We start from the raw sequence: 18,826 nt of genomic DNA on the forward strand, positions 1-18,826 counted from the left end.
ACAGTAAGAAGGTCTAAAAATACATTTAACAGGAGGAAAGCCTCGCAGCTGCACTGTGAAACATTTGTTAGAAAGGGTAGAAAGTCTGTTGGAAGAAAGAGAATATGAATGGAGGTACAGTAAAAGGCACGATAGGGGTCACAGCTAGGGGCCAAAGAGACGCTGCAAAGAACCTTAAGCAATGCCTACAATACACCACATGAGGTGCACTGATGGCACTACCCCACTACGGGGCAGAGCTTTGTTTCACAGCGAGTTAAAAGTCTACCCGACTTCTTCACTAAAAAGCTAAACCATCTGACACTCTACAATGTAACCTCAATGTTGGGGTAAAGCTTTGACATTACCATCCCTATTTGTACATCTACAACTCTTGAGCTTTTTTATGCAAACTGAACCCAGCTCAATATAATAATCAAATATTTATTCATCTGACCTTCCTCAGTGGGAAGCAATTTTTAAATTCTACAGGGCATTCAACATCAGTGAAACAATATCTATGGGATGGAGATACATAATTTCCCTTCTCCATAAAAATTTCAAATGAAATTGGCCTGTTACTGATAACCATACACAACGAATCTATCAAAACAGCAATATTGATCTTCATCTCCTTTAATCCCCATACATCAAGAGGGTTTCCATTACTAATATTATCATTAAAACAGTTTAACCAGACCACTAAGCTAAACATCAGCACTCACAGGATTGGATTGGAATGGAATACTAGCTCTGGGACCGATGAGGCTTTGATGAATGTAAATTAAATTTAAAACATACATGGTATATGAATGAATCATTAATCGTATTTTTGTTATACTAGGTAATGTTTTCTATAAAAAAAAAAATTATATATATAATATATATATATATATATACATATATATATATATATATATATATATATATATATATATATAAATTGATTCCACGTAGACAAAAATATGATTTATGACTGCTTAGTGGAATCTGGCATGCAGCCAGCAAGGATTGTGGAAGGAGATTGATTGAACCTGGCATCACAACATCTAGGTTACTATTGACACCGAAATAAAATTAAATAGAAAAAAAATTAAATTTAAAATAAATTTCATATAAAGATATCTAAAAATATATGTAGCTATATAAATATATTTGTTCAAATATACAAATTCTTACATAGACAAACTATGTATAATTTAAATTTGGTTGAGGAGGCCCGCCTCCCACATAAAGATATATAACTGCTCTATATTACAATCCTTTCCAAGAATTGTAGCTAGAATAAAATTACCTTCTCTGTCACGTCCCCAAGACAGGAACCTATGTCTCAAATTCCTAAATCTGGGACATTCAATCAACAAATGTTTCACAGTCAAGGGCACAGTACAGTTCTCGCAAAACAGAGGATTTTCACGAGACATCAAGAACCCATGAGTGAGTCTTGTATGTCCAATCCTCAATCTACACAACATCGTTTCCTGTTTCCTTGGCATATAAGGATATGACCAAGGAGACACTGATGACGTGATACTGTGCAGTTTTTGATGGGTTAAAATATCCTCCCACTGGGACTGCCATGTTTTAATTCTCTGACCTACTAGAGGATATAAATCCCGATATGATAGTAGGCATCTTTTGGTTTCTCAGCAGCTGACAGCAGACTTAGCAAGTTGGTCAGCTTTCTCATTCCCAACCACCCCAACATGAGAAGGCACCCAGCAGAACTTGACTTCTTTCCCTCTTCTTTTCAGTAAAAGCAGCCACTCCAATATATCTAAAATCAGAGGGTTTAAAAAGTTAAAAGACTCCAGCGACTGAAGAACACTTCTTGAGTCACAATATATAATAAAATAATTTTCATTCTGAATTAAAACTTCCTTCAAAGCCTTTAAAATTTCAAATAATTCTGCTGTAAAAATCGATGCCACAGATGATAACCTCCCGCCTCTTTCTATATCAAGGAAGGCTACACCAAAGCCGACGCCAGCATCTGACTTTGAGCCATCCATGAAAACTGCAGTGGAGTTATCATGTTGCAAGGAGTGTTCTAAAAATATTGACAGCATGGCCTCACTGGACAATTCTGTCTTGGTAAAATTAAAGTATCTACAGAATTTGACCTCTGGAAAGTTCCAAGGGGGACTAACTGAATGTTTTGCTGGTAAAATCTCGATCCTAGTCATGTTCAACTCACTGACAATAAAATTTACTCTAAAAGCAAATGGATGAGGTTGCTTGGGGTGATTTTCACGAAACTGCCAATGCCTTTCCTTTCTCATACAAATGCTGGTTAAAGACTTAGGTAGCTTCTGGAATCTATACCAGCTCCGAACCAGCAGACGCTTGTAATGAAGATCTAGTGGCACCTCACCAGCATCTACAAACCTGCTCTCAGTGGGAGATGATTTAAATGCTCCTGTACATAACCGTATTCCTCCATGATGAATTGAGTTGAGCATTTTAAGGCTATTTGGCTTTGCAGAAGTGTACACTTCACACCCATAAGTTCATTTTGAAAAGACCAAGGCTTTATACAGTCTCAACATCTGAGTTTGGTCTGCACCCCACGAAGTGAGACAAGACTTTCAGCAAATTCATTGCTTTTAAGCATTTTGCCTTAATATATTTTAGATGTGGCATCCAGGTCAGCTTGCTATCAAAAATCAAGCCAAGAAACCTTGTTTCACCAACACATGGAATTCTCTGCCTATGAATGAATAGATCTGGATCAGGGTGGATTCCCCTTATACAACAAAAGTGCATAGTTACTGTTTTACTGACAATAAATCTAAAACCATGAACCTCAGCTCACTTTACTATATTATCAATGCAGAGCTGAAGGCGGTGTTCAGCCACTGCCATCCTTGATGCTGCAAAGGAAATCAACAGGTCATCAACAAAAAGGGTATATATATGTTATATCTGGGGGAATTATTTTAGAAACCCCATCGATTACCAAAGCGAACAAGGTTACACTTGAAACACTTCCTTGTGGTACTCCTTCTTCTTGATTGAATACATCTGACATTGTTGTTCCAACCTGAACCTGAAATAACCTGTTTTTTAAAAAAGCCTTAATAAAGAGGGGCAAATTGCCTCTCAGGTTACATTTATAAAGGACACTCAAAATGCCATATCTTCATGTTGTATCATATGCCTTCTCTAGATCAAAGAAGACAGTGATGTGATGCTGCTTGTTGGCAAAAGCTTCACATATTGAAGATTCCATCCGAACCAATACATCAGTTGTGGAGTGCATACTTCGAAAACCACACTGAGCAGGCGACAGATATTTACCCTGTTCCAAGTACCACATCAAGCGGCCGGACAGTTGCGTACCGGACAGTTGCGTCCCGGACAGTTGTGTACTTGGACATTTGCGTACCATGACTTATTTTCAAAGATTATTTATTACCCTACCTATAAAAAAGCAAATATTAAAGGGTTAAACGAAATAGATTTGTTGAAATTGCAAATTTATTTATTTATGTTTTAAAAAAAGATATTAAAAATTTAACAAAAAGTAATAATAATTCAAGGTTAAAAAAATTAAATTTCAAAAAATTAAATTTCAAGTTTAAAAAATAATTCAAAATGTATGAATACTGTGAGCTATCCCCTTCAAAAACTTGACCTTGTCTTCAGGAGAATATTTATCCAATAATGTCCGGATTCTCTCATTAGCAGTTTTGTTTTTTTGCCGTGCAAGAATTCCGCGTTGAAAGTCGCTTTTTTTCTTTAACGCAATGGCCTCCTCCTTTTTCAATGTTTCAATTAACTTCCAAATAGAGGGGTGTTGACAGGATAAAGAATATTATTAGATCTAGGCAACTGGTTAATAACTCTTTCTCGAACATTCCATGATGGTATAGCATAAACTAGTTCCATCCTTATTCCTCTTCTTCCTCTTACTTGGCCAATATAAGTCATCTCAAAATACGCGATAAATTATGATGGTAAATCAGTATCGTCAGATAAGTCAATGAAACCTTCAACGACATCACTTAAAGGACGAAATGACAATGCAGAAAAACATCTGATTTTTAAATTAAAAGCTTCATTTTCTTTGTATTGTTGTCTGAATCCTAGGTCACAGATTTTTTCAAAAATAGACTTAGATAAGTGAAAGACATGAACTTATTGATGCTTCTGGAAACTTTTCAATAAAACCTTTCTGAGCTCCAATCTCAAAGTTAGTTAATAAAGATTTTGGATTAGGTTGCGGTTTAAGTTGCAATAAATATGTGAAAAGACGAATATATATTTCCTTTGTCTTTCCCGGGAGGAGGCAAAAACTCTGGGAATACTAAATGTATTCTCTTGCGTATGGATACAATATAGTTGATAAAATATTGATGGACTGACTTTAAAAATGCCATCTGCTGCCCAGTAAGGAGAATTTGCTAAATCTTCTAAGCTGTTATCGGTTGCAAAGATCTGTATTCTGTTCTTGTCAACTATGCCAGAATCAAACGCAAGGAACGCTTCCCCAGTCGCGAGAAAACAGTAGGATTCCAGAATCTCAAAATTATTTATTTGCCGTGGGATTGGGGCTGCATGATGTGCCTTTTGTCTCCATCGACGTATATTTCTTCCCATTGATGAAAAACATGGCAGTTTTGAAATGGAATACTCATCTTCTTTAGCGATCGTTTCTCCGATAAGACTTCTTGATGGTTCATATGTTGACACTGAAGAAGTCTTCAAATGGGACTTAGCTTCTTGTGCTCTGACTTCTGCAGCTGAGGAGCCATGACAATGCACATTGTGGCGTGCCGTAACTGCATCGTTCACTGTATGAATTCTTGCTTTACAAGATCGCACTACACACCTCCAGTATGTTTTTGTTTCATCAGAGTTTTTCTTATGATAGCGATAGCTGTAATTTTCCTCGTCTACAAATATTTTTCCACCAGTGTTAGATTTCCGGAACTTAGCCATGATTTCCGAAATAAGAAATAATGTATGAAAACCTAATTCCAATAGATGTTTGTGGTACACACCGCTGAGGAGAACTGGAATTGCTCTTTTTTTTTATGGTACCTATCTTTCAGCTTGTTTACCAAGCAACTCTTGTGTTTAATTCATAGTAATAATTCTTTTGCTTTAAGAAAGATTGTTATTATTATTATTATTATTAGTATTATTATTATTATTATTTATGGTAACTACCTTTCAGCTTGTTTAGAATGAAGGTAAGGTGTAATTGAGAGAGAGAGAGAGAGAGAGAGAGAGAGAGAGAGAGAGAGAGAGAGAGAGAGAGAGAGAGAGAGAATAAGGTAACGTCAAAATAATACTGGAGGTACGCAAATGTCCAGGTACGCAACTGTCCTAAAACCCATCAATCGTATGTTCACCATTTTTCCATGATCTTACATAAATATGATGACAATGCAATAGGATGATAATTTTCTGTCTTAAATGGATTTTTTCCAGGTTTCACGAATGGCAGTAATTTTAACTTCTCCCAAAGCTTGGGGAAGATATGTTCTCGGTAAATTCTGTTAAAAAGGCTTAATAATGAAAAGTCTGGTATTTTCAGTGGTATGCTTAATCACTGAATATGTTATATCATCCAGTCCAGGAGCTGATTCATTACATTTATTCAAGGCCGATACAAATTCTCTCATGGTAAAAGGAGCATTGTATTGCTCATGTCTTAATGTATTAAAATCAATTTTGACCTGTTCCATTATCCGTCTTTGAGCTGAATAAGGTCTATCATCATTTTTCCTCGCAACATTAGCAAAATGATTAGCAAACTCATTTGCCACTAACTGGGGGTCTGCTACCTCACAACCATTCATCTTGATAACTGGAGGTTGACAAAGAGTGAACTTTCCTGCTATTTTTCTAACTCTCTTCCAAACTAGAGTCAGTGGAGTTTTCGAATTTAGTGAAGATATGGAGATTGTCTAAGATTCTTTTCGTGCTTTTTTTGACTTCCATGCGAAAATGAGCTCTTGCTTTACGAAATTCAACACGGCAATACTCACATTTTCGTCTGTGGTATCCGGAGAAAGCAGATCTCATAGTTCTATGAATTTCCTGGCATTTACGAAGTCCATCAGGGAACTGGTCGGCGGATAAATATGCCCGAAGTCCTTGGTATAGATTGAAGACCAGCCGAGAACATTATTGTATTCAAAAAGTCAAGAGCGTCATCTACACAGGGAAAGTCATCAGTAGAGTCCTCCATTGAGCTGTGTTCCTGGAATGTTGACCAATCAGCTTTACCAATGTTCCATTTAGGTAGCCTTGAAGATGGAGGACTTGATACTACACTCACCACTATTGGAAAATGGTCACTGGTAAATCTATCATTTATAGCTCTCCAATTAAAGTCAATAAGACAGTCATCAGTACATATTGATATCAATTGCTAATAACGTGCCTGTTTGAACATGAAAATGTAGATTCCCCAGAGTTGAGGATCCCCACATTTTCATCTTCTATGATGGAACCTAAGCACCTTCCTCTTTGATTGTTGACAATGTCACCCCAAAGAGGACTTCTGCTATTCATATCTTCCAAAATAACAAAAGGATGTGGTAACTGTTGAATAAGAGATTTAAATTCATTGATGGGGAAGACTTCGTTAGGTGGTAGACAGAGTGCATACTGTATATTTTCTTTGCAAATGGAGCTGCACACCTATCACTTGCAATGCTGATTGGATACTAATAAGATTTTGTTGGGTGTCATTTCGAACATACAAAGCGACATCATCATGGCTTACAATATTCAAATTACAGTTGGAGTGATAGGATGTATACTCTCGTAGGCTGCGGCACATATTATTAACAATCATGGTCTCCTGCAGAGCTATACAAACAGGAAACACTTCTGATGTGAGCAGCCTTAACTCTTCCCATTTAGCTCTTAATTCCAGACAGTTCCACCGGAGAAAATTAATGAGTTTTACTTTTCTTTAGAGGCTGTTAGATTGGAGCCTCTTTTAAGAGCTTTCAGCTTACTGACTTGCTCCTTTTTTCTGGAAGGAGACAGATTGTTTATGGCTGCCTTCTTTTTCAGAGGGTTATCAGTCTCAGGAACACCAGACAAAGCTGGTGCTGTCTGAGGAGGGGTGTGAGGATCGGACATTGGCGCATCCTCCAAAGCATCAGAAGCACCATTTACAGCTGGTACAGCCTCCAGAGAGGCAGGAGTGCCAGGTACACCTGGCACAGCCTCTAGAGAGGTATGATTACCAGAAATCACTGGCTCTGCTTCCATAGAAGCAAGAGTGCCAGAAATCACTGGCGCAACCTCCGAAGAGGCATGAGCTCCAGCAATCACTGGCGCCACCTCCAAAGAGGCAAGAGTACAAGTCGTCACTGGTTTTTTATTTACATTATTCTTGGTAACATTTATATTTCTTCTTCGGTTGGTAGCAACACTGGAAAAGGATATTCCTGGTCTAACATACTGATTCAAGACTCTTTTGTCTCTCTATATGTTCAGTTACCCTTAATGTTTGAGTTTCTTTTTCCATGTTGTATACATCACAATTAAGTGAAGATGATGGATGATTGTTTCCACAATGTATACATCTGGCTTGTTTATCAGATATGCCATGCTCTGGTTCACTGCATTTGACACAAGTGGCAGGCTTGCCTTGTAGTTTCTGTCTACAAGACCCTAACATATGTCCAAATTCTTGACAATGAAAACATCTCGGTCTTGGGATATATTGTTTAACCTTGAAATGTAGCCAGGCTGCTTTCACTATAGTACTAGGCAATAAGGTAGAATTGAATGTAATAATTAAATTGGGAGGTGGGACAGGGACTCCATTTATCTTCTTCATTCTTTCAATTCTTATTACACCTTGATCTTTTAATTCTTCTACTAGCTTTTCTTCAGAGTATGTCATAAGCTGGGGTGCATATATCATTCCCTTGGAGTAATTCCAAAAAGCATGCACTTCACACTCTACTTTAACTCCTCCAAGGTGTGATAATGTTTTAGGTTTGTCACTTTCTTTTGCCGAGGCAGATTCCACCATCAGCTTTCCTCGCCCCTTAGAAGAAATTTTAGGTTCTCCACCACAACAATTGACAATACCTCTTTATACATTAAAAATATCACAACTAGGGTCTTTCAAATTAAAAGTCAAATATTTATCCTAACAGTTTTCAAATATTCCAGGTCCTATTTCAGATACTATATTTCTGTTCAATTTCCCTTTACAAAGTACTTGAGCATAGGGTTTCAGTGTAATAACACTGGAAGGTTTGATTGATTTTTCCAGAGATAGGTTGTCAGTGGAGGTTCCTGCAGTCATCAACTGGGCCAATTCACTACCATCAAGGGGCCTAGGGGTACTTGAATCTTTATTTGTATTTATCATAAATATTAAAATAAAGGAAAAAAAAAATAAATAAACCTGGAAACCTTAAAAAGATATTGTCAGCCTTTCATGCAGTTTATTCTTCCACTAATAGCACAAGTGAGAACCGACTCCCAAATGTCCGCGTCCCTACCCTACCCCACAGGGGATGGCAAAACACGATTAGAGTGGCCCAAGTATAAGCCAAACCTGCTTGATATGACTGAGAGTATTACAAGAATACAATCATCCCCACCCTAATCACAATATAGGCAAACCGGACAGAATGCCGAGAGTCCTATCCGCAAAACTAGACCCCCCTGGAATCCGTGGTCCAGCCCTGCAAAATAGTTCCGCCTGATATCACTCAGGTCCGAACATTATCGGGCAGTTGATGGTCCTGCCATGGTTCCCACTATTTAGCTTCAGATATAAACCCAGTCCCAGCTATGATATCTTTTCTGTTTAACAGGTCCAGTAAATTTCAGCAAAGGTGGAAAATTCCACAAAAATTAATCTAAACATTTATACTATATAAAGTTTGGGAATCTTGGGTTTGAACTCGGGAACAAATTCCTAGGGTTCAAGAGCCCCCTCACCACGTCAAGGTGCTCCCAATACAAGGGGGTGTGGAAGGAGAGATGAGATCTCCCTCAAGCCTGTATGACTGGGGGAGGGCCTTGAGGATACAAGGACCAAAAGAAGTGGTGAGAAGGTGATAAACAGCTGGGACAATTGTTTTCCTTTCTAAATTGTCAAAGTGGGGGTGAGCTACTTTTACAAAATGCTAAAAAAGTCATAAAAAGCAATTGTCATCACTCAATAAACCCTAACAAAAAGACATGATTCAGGCGAACTGAGTTTAAGTGAAAGCAAACTAATGAAATGTAGTGAAGGAGAAAATTCATCTGAGCCCAGCCCAACTGGTACAGCTGGGAAGACAAGCCCCACATGTGTACCACTCAATAACTCGCCACCATCCCCTCCCTTTCCTCTATACTACCTCACTCAGAGCAGTCCCAAACATTCTCGGGTAAGACTCGCTTTTGATTTTTTATTATTACTCTATTGCATCTTATTTTTTTTATATATGTCATTATGTTAAATTTATTGTGAAATTCCCTTCTTTTATTCTTTTATGTGAATTGTTACTGTTATTATATACATAAAGTACAGTAATGCTTTTACTGTCACTTCTTTCGCCTCAACTAAATGCTCCTTCCCCCTATTTCAAGACGGCTGTGCATCACTGCAGGACACATGATTTTGTTATCGTTTGTTAAACTTTATTGCGAAATGCATTATTATTTTATTTATTTGCTTGAATTGGTTATCAATAACCCTTTCACCCAATGGCTCCTGGGCTATTTAGTACATATGTTAATAGTTTTTTTTTTTTTTTGACTGATGGTTGATAAGCGGATGTGATGAACAATGACATTCTTGAAACAATGGATGTCAATCATTTTGACTCTCCAAGGAAACAGTTCTTGAAAGGCCAAATTCAGCGTTAGCTCCGAAAATGTTGACTCAATCACTTGGGATGGTGCCAGGTGGAAGTCGCTGTCTCAACAGAACAGACCATGTCCTATGTCCGTGCAAGGATCTGGCTTTGAGTAGATTTTATGGCCGTGATAATGAGCTGTTATGACATCACGTATCTATTCCAGTGCAATGAACTTGTGACGAATCAATGACTTCATATTATGGGGAGTGTCTTGTGATTGTTTGTTTGTTTGTATGGTGTTTTTACATTGCATGGAACCAGCGGTTATTCAGCAATGGGACCAACAGCTTTACGTGACTTCCGAACCACGTCAAAAGTGAACTTCTATCACCAAAAATCCACATCTCTAACACCTCAATGGAATGCCCGAGAATCAAACTCGCGACCACAGAGGTGGCAGGTCAAGACCATACCGATCACGCCACCGAGGCGCTGAGTCTTGAGTAAGTTTGTACATGAGTATGTGCGGACTGTTTCCCTACATAATAGGAAGGTAAGATAACCAAGAAGGAGAACTACAAGTAGTCGGAGAAGTGCCCAGATGGCCTTATCATTGAGATGGCCATTTTAAAGTTGTATTTACTTAAGTGCTTGTGCTCACGGTTGAATGGGTCAGTGTACTTTTAAGCCCAAGTGTGTCTTTGTCTTTTTTTTTATATTTTAAATCTTTATTTCAGAAAGTCCATTTCCATGTGACTTTTTGATTTATGCTATTTGAGTTTATTTGCAATTTATTTATGTGGGATCCTTTTATTTTATGTTCTAGATGGTTCTGGTGATGGAAACTTATCTGGTGATTTTACTGGGAACTTAACTGATAGTTCTGTGGATATGGTGTTGGGAGACATAACATTTCCAGTTGCCTATTTTATGACTAAACTAATGTTAGTTATTGTAGAGAAAGAGGTGGATGGGTTTGGTTTGATCCCCAGGGTTATTTGAATTATTTGGATTTTGACTTTGACTTATTCAGTTAAACATCTCGTTTCTTTGACAACTTGATTTATTTAGTTAATCCTTATATTCTTAAATAAGTGTATTTTCATAGTTCACAAGTCTGATTTAGTTACCTTAGGTAAATATGCGAGATCGGTTGGATTGGTTGTGTGAGAGCGAGAGAGAGAGAGAGAGCGAAAGAGAGAGAGAGAGAGAGAGGGAGAGAGAGTCAACACAGCGCCTTACTGTGATATGGTCATTGCTACCAAAACGCCTCTATCAGGTAAGTTTTACATCCTTCCTCCTCACTGAGAAGGGGGTAACAGTTGGAGGGGTCAACAAATATTTTTTGTTTTTCTTTTGAGATTCTGTACCGAGGTTATAACCTCGGTAACAGAATTTGGTGGCAGCTTTAAAAGGCTGTTTGGAATTACATTTCTGGAGAGGCTGGTTGTGTAAATGAATTAGGATTTCAAATATTAGGTGACATGTGATAAGAATTAGTTAGCCGTTGTTCTGGTACTGAGAAGAAGTTTAATTAGGGTCAGCATTTTTGCTGCTGTGAGATGCCTTAAAGGATCTGTCACTCAGCTGATATCTGTGAGTGCATGTGTTTACCAAAGTGCTTGCTGCTCGGAGCATTGGATTGTGATTGCACACGCAAGCTTCAGCCTGTGTGCATTTTAGTGTTTTCACAGTTCTATCAATGAAGGCGTGTGTTTTGCGATCATTTTTTTTATGCCCTTGTTTTTTTCTCTCTCTCTCTTCTCTCTTGGTGTGTGAATCATTTTGGGTTTAAAGGGGCAGTTCAGATCACCATAGAAGCAAAACGTGTTAAGTCTTTTTTAACCCTCTTACGCCGAAGCCCTAAAAATCAAAACCTCTCCCGTATGCCGGGGCCGGTTTGGAGTGAGCGCGGAAGCGGAAAAAATAATTTTTTCAAAAAATCACAGCGCGCTTAGTTTTGAAGATTAAGAGTTCATTTTTGGCTCCTTTTTTTGTCATTGCCTGAAGTTTAGTATGCAACCATCAGAAATGAAAAATAATATCATTATCATATGTACATAAAGCAATATATGGTAGCGAAAAAAAATTCATACATAATTGTATTCAACTCACGCTGTGCAAAAAACGATCAAAGCAAACGAGTTACTTTTTTCGTTGTATTGTACACTAAATTGCGATCATTTTTATATATAATACATTGTAAAACAATAAAAGCAACACCGGAAAAATATTATCACAAAATGATGTATGAATTCGTAACGCGCGGAGGTAAAAAAATGTTTTTTTCAAAAATTCACCGTAAATCACAATATTGTTCTAGAGACTTCCAATTTGTTTCAAAATGAAGACAAATGATTGAATATTACGATACTGTAAGAGTTTTAGATTAGAATTGCAGATTTCGACCATTTCAGACGAGTTAAAGTTGACCGAATGTAGAAATTTTTATATATATTTTTTTTTATATGCACATAATTCGGAAATGAGTAAAGCTACAACCTTCAATTATTTTTTATTGTATTCTTCATGAATTTGCGCACATTTTGATATATGAAACTCTATAAAACGGCTAATATGAAAAGGTGCAAATATTAGGATAATGCGATGTACTCATTTTGGAGATTTTCGGCCGCGAAGTGGCGAGCGGAGGGAAGAAAAATATTTTTTTCAAAAATTCACCATAAATCACAATATTATTCTAGAGACTTCAAATTTGTTTCAAAATGAAGTTACATAAATGAATATTACTAGGCCGTAAGAGTTTTAGCTTACAATTACGTTTTTTTACCATTTCGGTTGCGTCAAAGTTGACCGTACGTAGTTTTTTTTCCAATTATCGTGATTTATATGCAGATATTTCAGAAATGAAAAAAGCTACAACCTTTAATTATTTTTTGTTGTATTCTTCATGGATTTGCGCACATTTTGATATATGAAACTCTATAAAATGGCTAATATGAAAATGAGCAAATATTAGGATAATGCGATGTACGCATCTTGAGAGATTTTTGGCCGCGAAGCGGTGCGCGGAGGGAAGAAAAATATTTTTTTCAAAAATTCACCATAAATCACAATATTGTTCTAGAGACTTCGAATTTGTTTCAAAATGAAGATAAATGACTGAAGATTAGTAGACTGTTATGTATTTTGCTTACCCAAAAATACCAACATAAAAAAAATTAAAGATATATATACATATATATATATATAATATATATATATATATATATATATATATATATATATATATATATATAATGTATGTGGTTTTCTTTATTTATTACATTTTCCGATTCTGTACGAATACATAAAATAAAAGGAATGCAGATGACACTTTTTTTTTGCATACATGAAATATCGTATTCATGCATAGATACGGAGATATAACAACTTGAAATAATAAATAAAAAAATGAATATAAAACAAATGCAGAATACTCACTCCTAATCCTGACTCTTCGTTCTATTCTTGTTTTCTCCCTCCTCCATTGAAGAGTCTTGCATTTTTTTCCTCTCGACATGACGAGGTACAGGTGGAGGAGGGAGATGCGCGCTCTTACAGCCGCTGGGATAGGGCGCGGTCCCGTGCGCCCTCCCCTGACCGCCGCTGAGTCACACTCCAATAGAAGACCGCACTGTGGTATTTGCGGTCACACTCCCCGAACCTGCATAGAGCTATCTTGCAGGTGCGACAGAAGAACCGGGTGTCTCTCCTGCCATTCATATGGCACACCCGGCACCGTTTCTGCCTGCGCTTTTCTAGGAGCTCCAGTGTGTGATCCCCTGGCATCAGCCGACAAGGAGTCCACTACCCGACGGAGGGGAAGGGGCGGGGGCGTCAGCAGGGGCGGCGGCAGCAGGGGTGGCGGCGGCAGCAGGGCGGCGGCAGCAGGGCGGCGGCAGCAGGGCGGCGGCAGCAGCAGGGGCGGCGGCAGCAAGGGTGGCGGCAGCAGGGGAGTCAGCAGCAGGGGCGTTGGCAGCAGGGGCGGCGGCAGAAGGGGCGTCAGCAGCAGGGGCGTCAGCAGCAGGGGCGTGGGCAGCAGGATGACCGAAGTAGGCACCCCTAAGGTCTGCCCTTTCCTCTACGGGCAGATCTACAGCTCGGGGCAGGGGGGCAGACATGGAAGGCCACTCATCGGGATCAAAGATGATTGGGCTTCCCCGGCTGCCTCGAGGAACTGTAAGTGGCTCATCCTCCGTAGATCGGGACCGTAGTACCCACAGTAGAGTATGTAGGCATTTTGGAGGGCCAACTGCAGAATGTATTTCAGGAGCTTTTGGGTCCATCTCCGCTGGTTCTCCTGGCAAAGGGATAATATTGGATGAGTTGATCAAAGAGATCAACTCCTCCCATGTGCCTATTGTAGTGCCCAATGACGGTAGGGTGCTCTACACGAAACTGCTCATACACAACTCGGCCCTGTCGACGCGTCTACTTCCGCTGTACGATCTCCTCTTGGACAGGTTCATGGCTCGTTGTAATCATGGGGACGAGTCGGACACCCTTCCAACAGATGACGAAGACAGCTCCCTTCCGCCGCCACTGTCTCTCTCCTCTTGCCAGATGTTGCGGATGGCTAGCGAACCTCTTGAGGACATTCGGGGCCCCACGCACCAACCAAAGGGTACCACTGACGTGAACACCTGCTTCATACAGTTCCTGGGCCAGGGATACCGAGTTATAATAATTATCCATAAACAGGTGGTATCCCTGGTTACGGAAAGGATCCACAAGCCCGAAAACAGTTTCACGCATCGTGGAGAAGACCCCGGAATACACCGAAAAGTCCACGACGTAGCCTGTGTTGGCCTCGGTAATAAAAAAAAATTTCACGCCATATTTCTTCGGCTTCTTGGGGTTATACACTTTGATGCTTAGACATCCTTGTAAAGCATCATCCCCTCATCCAAAGAAAGGTTCTTTCCAGGAATCACGAGAGTTTTACAGCGTTCACGAATATAATCCAACATTGGGCGCACTAAAATGAGGCGATCAGAGTTATTCCAGGGTATGGCCCTTCGGTTGAAGGCGTTGAAATATCTGTCCAACGCCAGGAAAGTATCACGGGGCATAACGCCGGGCACATTGGGCATACCTAAGAAAAAATTACGCCTCCAATATTGCCTGACATCGGAAGCAGGCATCAATCCAAAAAAAACGTGGAGCCCCAAAAAATGCGCCATGTCAGGGAGGTTGCAGCCTCGCCAGTGATATGATAATGTTGTGCGCAGTTCATCACGGCAGTACCTGGCGTAGTCCGCCGTCTCTGCTACCAGGTACTCCAGCAATTCCCGCGTAAGGAAAAGCTGAACGAAACCCAGAGGAGTCAGGGGAACAGGTACGGTGAGCCCAGGATTTGCCGTGAATGGATGCATGTTAGGTGGTGTGGGGTCCTCTGTCCACCCATCGTCGCTCTCGGACGACCGACCTTCACCTTGGCTAGCGCGACTATCCGACCTTCTACATGCCCCTGCGCGCGCACGAGCACGAGCGCGGGCACGATTTCGCATACGAGCCCCCCCTCACTGGCCCATCTCCCTCACTCAAGCCTTCGCTTTCTGTATCATCATCATCGGCAACAAAACTAGAACCAAAATCATCATCCTCCCCCTCCTCAGATTCCCCCTCATATGCACTAAAACTACTGAATTCTAATTCACTTTCGGGATGTGAGCCTCGAACGGACATTGGGGGCAAATATTCCTCGTCATCACTATCATCGGGAGTTATGTCCTCATCACTGGATGACCAACCGCCATCAAAATGAGGACTTGCCACATACTCTCGATCGAGCTCCGATAAATATTCGTCAATGTCCCTTGGTTTGAGCCCTCCCAAATTCCTACGAATGCCCCTAAGGACGGCCCGATGCTTCCTAGGAGTTACTAATGGCACATGAGACACTTTAAAAGCACTTTCATCGACACGTGGTCGCACAGAACGGCGTTGAGGAGCGAGGTCAGGTTGGGTGCTTGGTCCTTCCCCAGCATCCAAGTCCAAAACTCTCCTAACACGATCCCTTCCGACGGGTAAAACGTGCCTTTCGCGTTTCATACAACGTTCAGACATCTCTATGAACGTCCTGTAGCAACACAAATGTTCAAAGTCTCGCACAAGTTCAGTCAAACACGATTGCGGCAAAAGATCACTGTCGGATGATGCGCCGACGATGCTGGCTGAAGCGAGGAAGGAAGGATTTCGCGTATGCGCACTTGGGTCGCGCTTGTAAACAAAACAACACCTCGATCCGTGAACTCCCAGCATCCCCCAAGGCGCGTGATTCAAAAGTTTTCGGCTGGTAGGCCTATAAGTATTTTTCCGCGAATTTTTAAAAAACTTTTTTGAGTCTACGTATGGTACGTCCATTCGGCATACGGGAGACATTTTTACTCGACGTTTAATACGTCCATTCGGCGTAAGAGGGTTAAGATGTGTTGATCTTAACATGTATTTAACAACGACTTTTTTTTTTGGGGGGGGGGACTGTATACCCATGCATGTAAGGTCTCGTAACTGCGGCTCAGTTTTCAGGACTTAGATTGCATTTTTGGGGCTTGGAACCAGCGCTCTCTCATGCATATGCACTCAGTGAGTAACCAGCAAAGTGAGGATTGCGTGGTCCAGGGGTAGTATCTAATGGGAGGGTGAGTTTTTTTCTTTGTACGGGGTTGAGGCAGCGAGTCCTTCCCTTCTATTTTTTTATCTCTCCCTCGTCTCCTCCATTTGGCCTTGAAAACAAAAGTCCAATGCCTTGGCCTTAATATGGGAAAATCAGCTGATAACCACTATAAGTCACGATTGTGAGAGAAGTGTTACGCCCTTAGGGTCTATTGGAACGATTTTTGTTCTACTTTTACGTAAAAGAGAAAATAAATATGGTGCAAGCTTTCCTTGTGCTTTGAAGATTTTTGGTTATCTTATGATTTCGAGATCAGATTTTGACTACACCATGATGTTCCCTGGATGGCAGGTGTTGAGTAAGACATTCTCGTCATAGCTCCTGTGGCTTCAGTTGTCCGGCCTTCTTTTAGTCTGCGTTTTTGGGTTCCTGTGATAGCCCTTCGAGTTTTTTTTTTTTGTGGGTCAGTAGACAACTGCTTGAAGTCTACATTACTCACAGATGTTACAAGTGTCACAGGAACAGTCAACAGTGCCACTGGCTTTTCTTTTCCCCTTTTGGATGTTAGTTATCGCTGCCGTAGGTTTTTTATCACGAGCGAATTTGAATTTCTTTTTTCTCTCAGTACAATTTGTGTAGATTTTGATATCTCAGTTAGTGACTTGGAATTATTTTTCGGTGATGCTTTTATAGTTTCAGCCGTTTGATGCTGCAAAGAGATTTTGGGGAGAATTTGGGCAATGTTGGATGTGTGAATAATGGCACATCTTTTTTTCTCTGGATATTTATTTTCCAGGAATTGCACAATACCCTTGTGCATTCAGTTTTTCTTATAGTGTTGCAGAGCCAGTATCTGATGTGTCAGTTTTTCTTTTTTTCTCTCTCTCCTTTTCAGTCAAGGGCATATGTAGCAAGGTACGACAATTGTATGGCACTTGTTTTTTACTTTTTTTTTGTTTTTTTGTTTTTAGAGAGAGAGAGAGAGAGAGAGAGAGAGAGAGAGAGAGAGAGAGAGAGTTGTCGGGAGTTTAGGCAAATATCTCCAAGTATCTTATCCCATGAAAATTAGGTTTTGGCTCATGGATGTTTATGTGGCAAGTTTGCCAGTGATAGGGGACTTAAGTTTCTGGTGGCCTGTGCCGAAGTGGATAGAGGGAAGCTTTTGTTTAGACGCTTCAGGTTTGTGGTTTTATTTGTAATGAGTTATGGCACACTTGACGATTTTTTCTAGACTTCCTTGGCAATTTTTGGGAGTATTGATACTTTTGTTTTGGCAGCTTTTGCCCTTTTCAGCAGTTATGCTAAACCGAGTTTACAGTTTTTGCCGGTGACATGAGCTCCTTAGGGATGTTTTTCGAGTTTATTTAACTGGCGCAGTTTTTAGAGTCCGATCACGAGGAACATTAGAGGTATAATGTTTTGGCCATGTGGTATTTTGTTTTTTTGGAGATGCTCTAGAGCAGGGGTGGCCACCTTTTGTTTCCCATTCACCAATTTTCTTCACTTCTAATTCAGATGCGCCACACAAACTTTAAACCCTTTTCAATCCTTTAAGTATGGTAATTTGGACATATTTGGCAGTTATACATATTAATCATTTGATATTATATATTGTATATATATATATATATATATATATATATTATATATATATATATATAATATATATATATATAAGATAGTGTGGACAGATGTAGCAGTTGTAAAGGAAAAGGATTTAACAAAGATACAAGGTAAACTGTACTTACTTTATTGACACTTAGACTTTGTATTGATATATTCATTAGTTATTTCTGAAAGTACTAATAAAAATATGTGAACACAATTGGCAGTTTCAAAGAAAAGTAAATATATATTTGTTAAGAAACAAATGAATGCTGTTTGTGTGTTCACGCAACTTTTTTTATCACATCACCGCGATTCATATATATCATTCTAGCTACAAATGTCCTTTAATATCTAATTCGCTCTACCTCGGAATTGATATATTTTCATATATGTACCAAAGGGGAATTTTTAGTTGATAATAATTTCGTCCCCTCATGGGATCGAACCACCGTCCAGTGAATGGGAACGAATTCAGGACGGACAGTGACGTTATCAAGTCGGCCAACAGAGAGGCTATAAGTTTATATCGCTTCTGACCTTACAAATCACCGTCGAACTCGGTGTTTTCCTAATTAGAATCGATATGAAACCCCCTCTACCATGTTAGCCAATTCGAACGTTTGACCCACGTAGCCTTGTTATGAATAATTATCACATCACCGTGATTCATATATATCATTTGAGCTACAAATATGTGTATATATATATATATATATATATATATATATATATATATATATATATATATATATATATATATATATATATACAGGTATTTAATGATGATGCATTATTGTTTAAAGATGACTAATAGATGCACACACAACAATAAAAT

Source organism: Macrobrachium nipponense, chromosome 13, assembly GCF_015104395.2.
Source record: "Macrobrachium nipponense isolate FS-2020 chromosome 13, ASM1510439v2, whole genome shotgun sequence".
NCBI lineage: Eukaryota > Metazoa > Arthropoda > Malacostraca > Decapoda > Palaemonidae > Macrobrachium > Macrobrachium nipponense.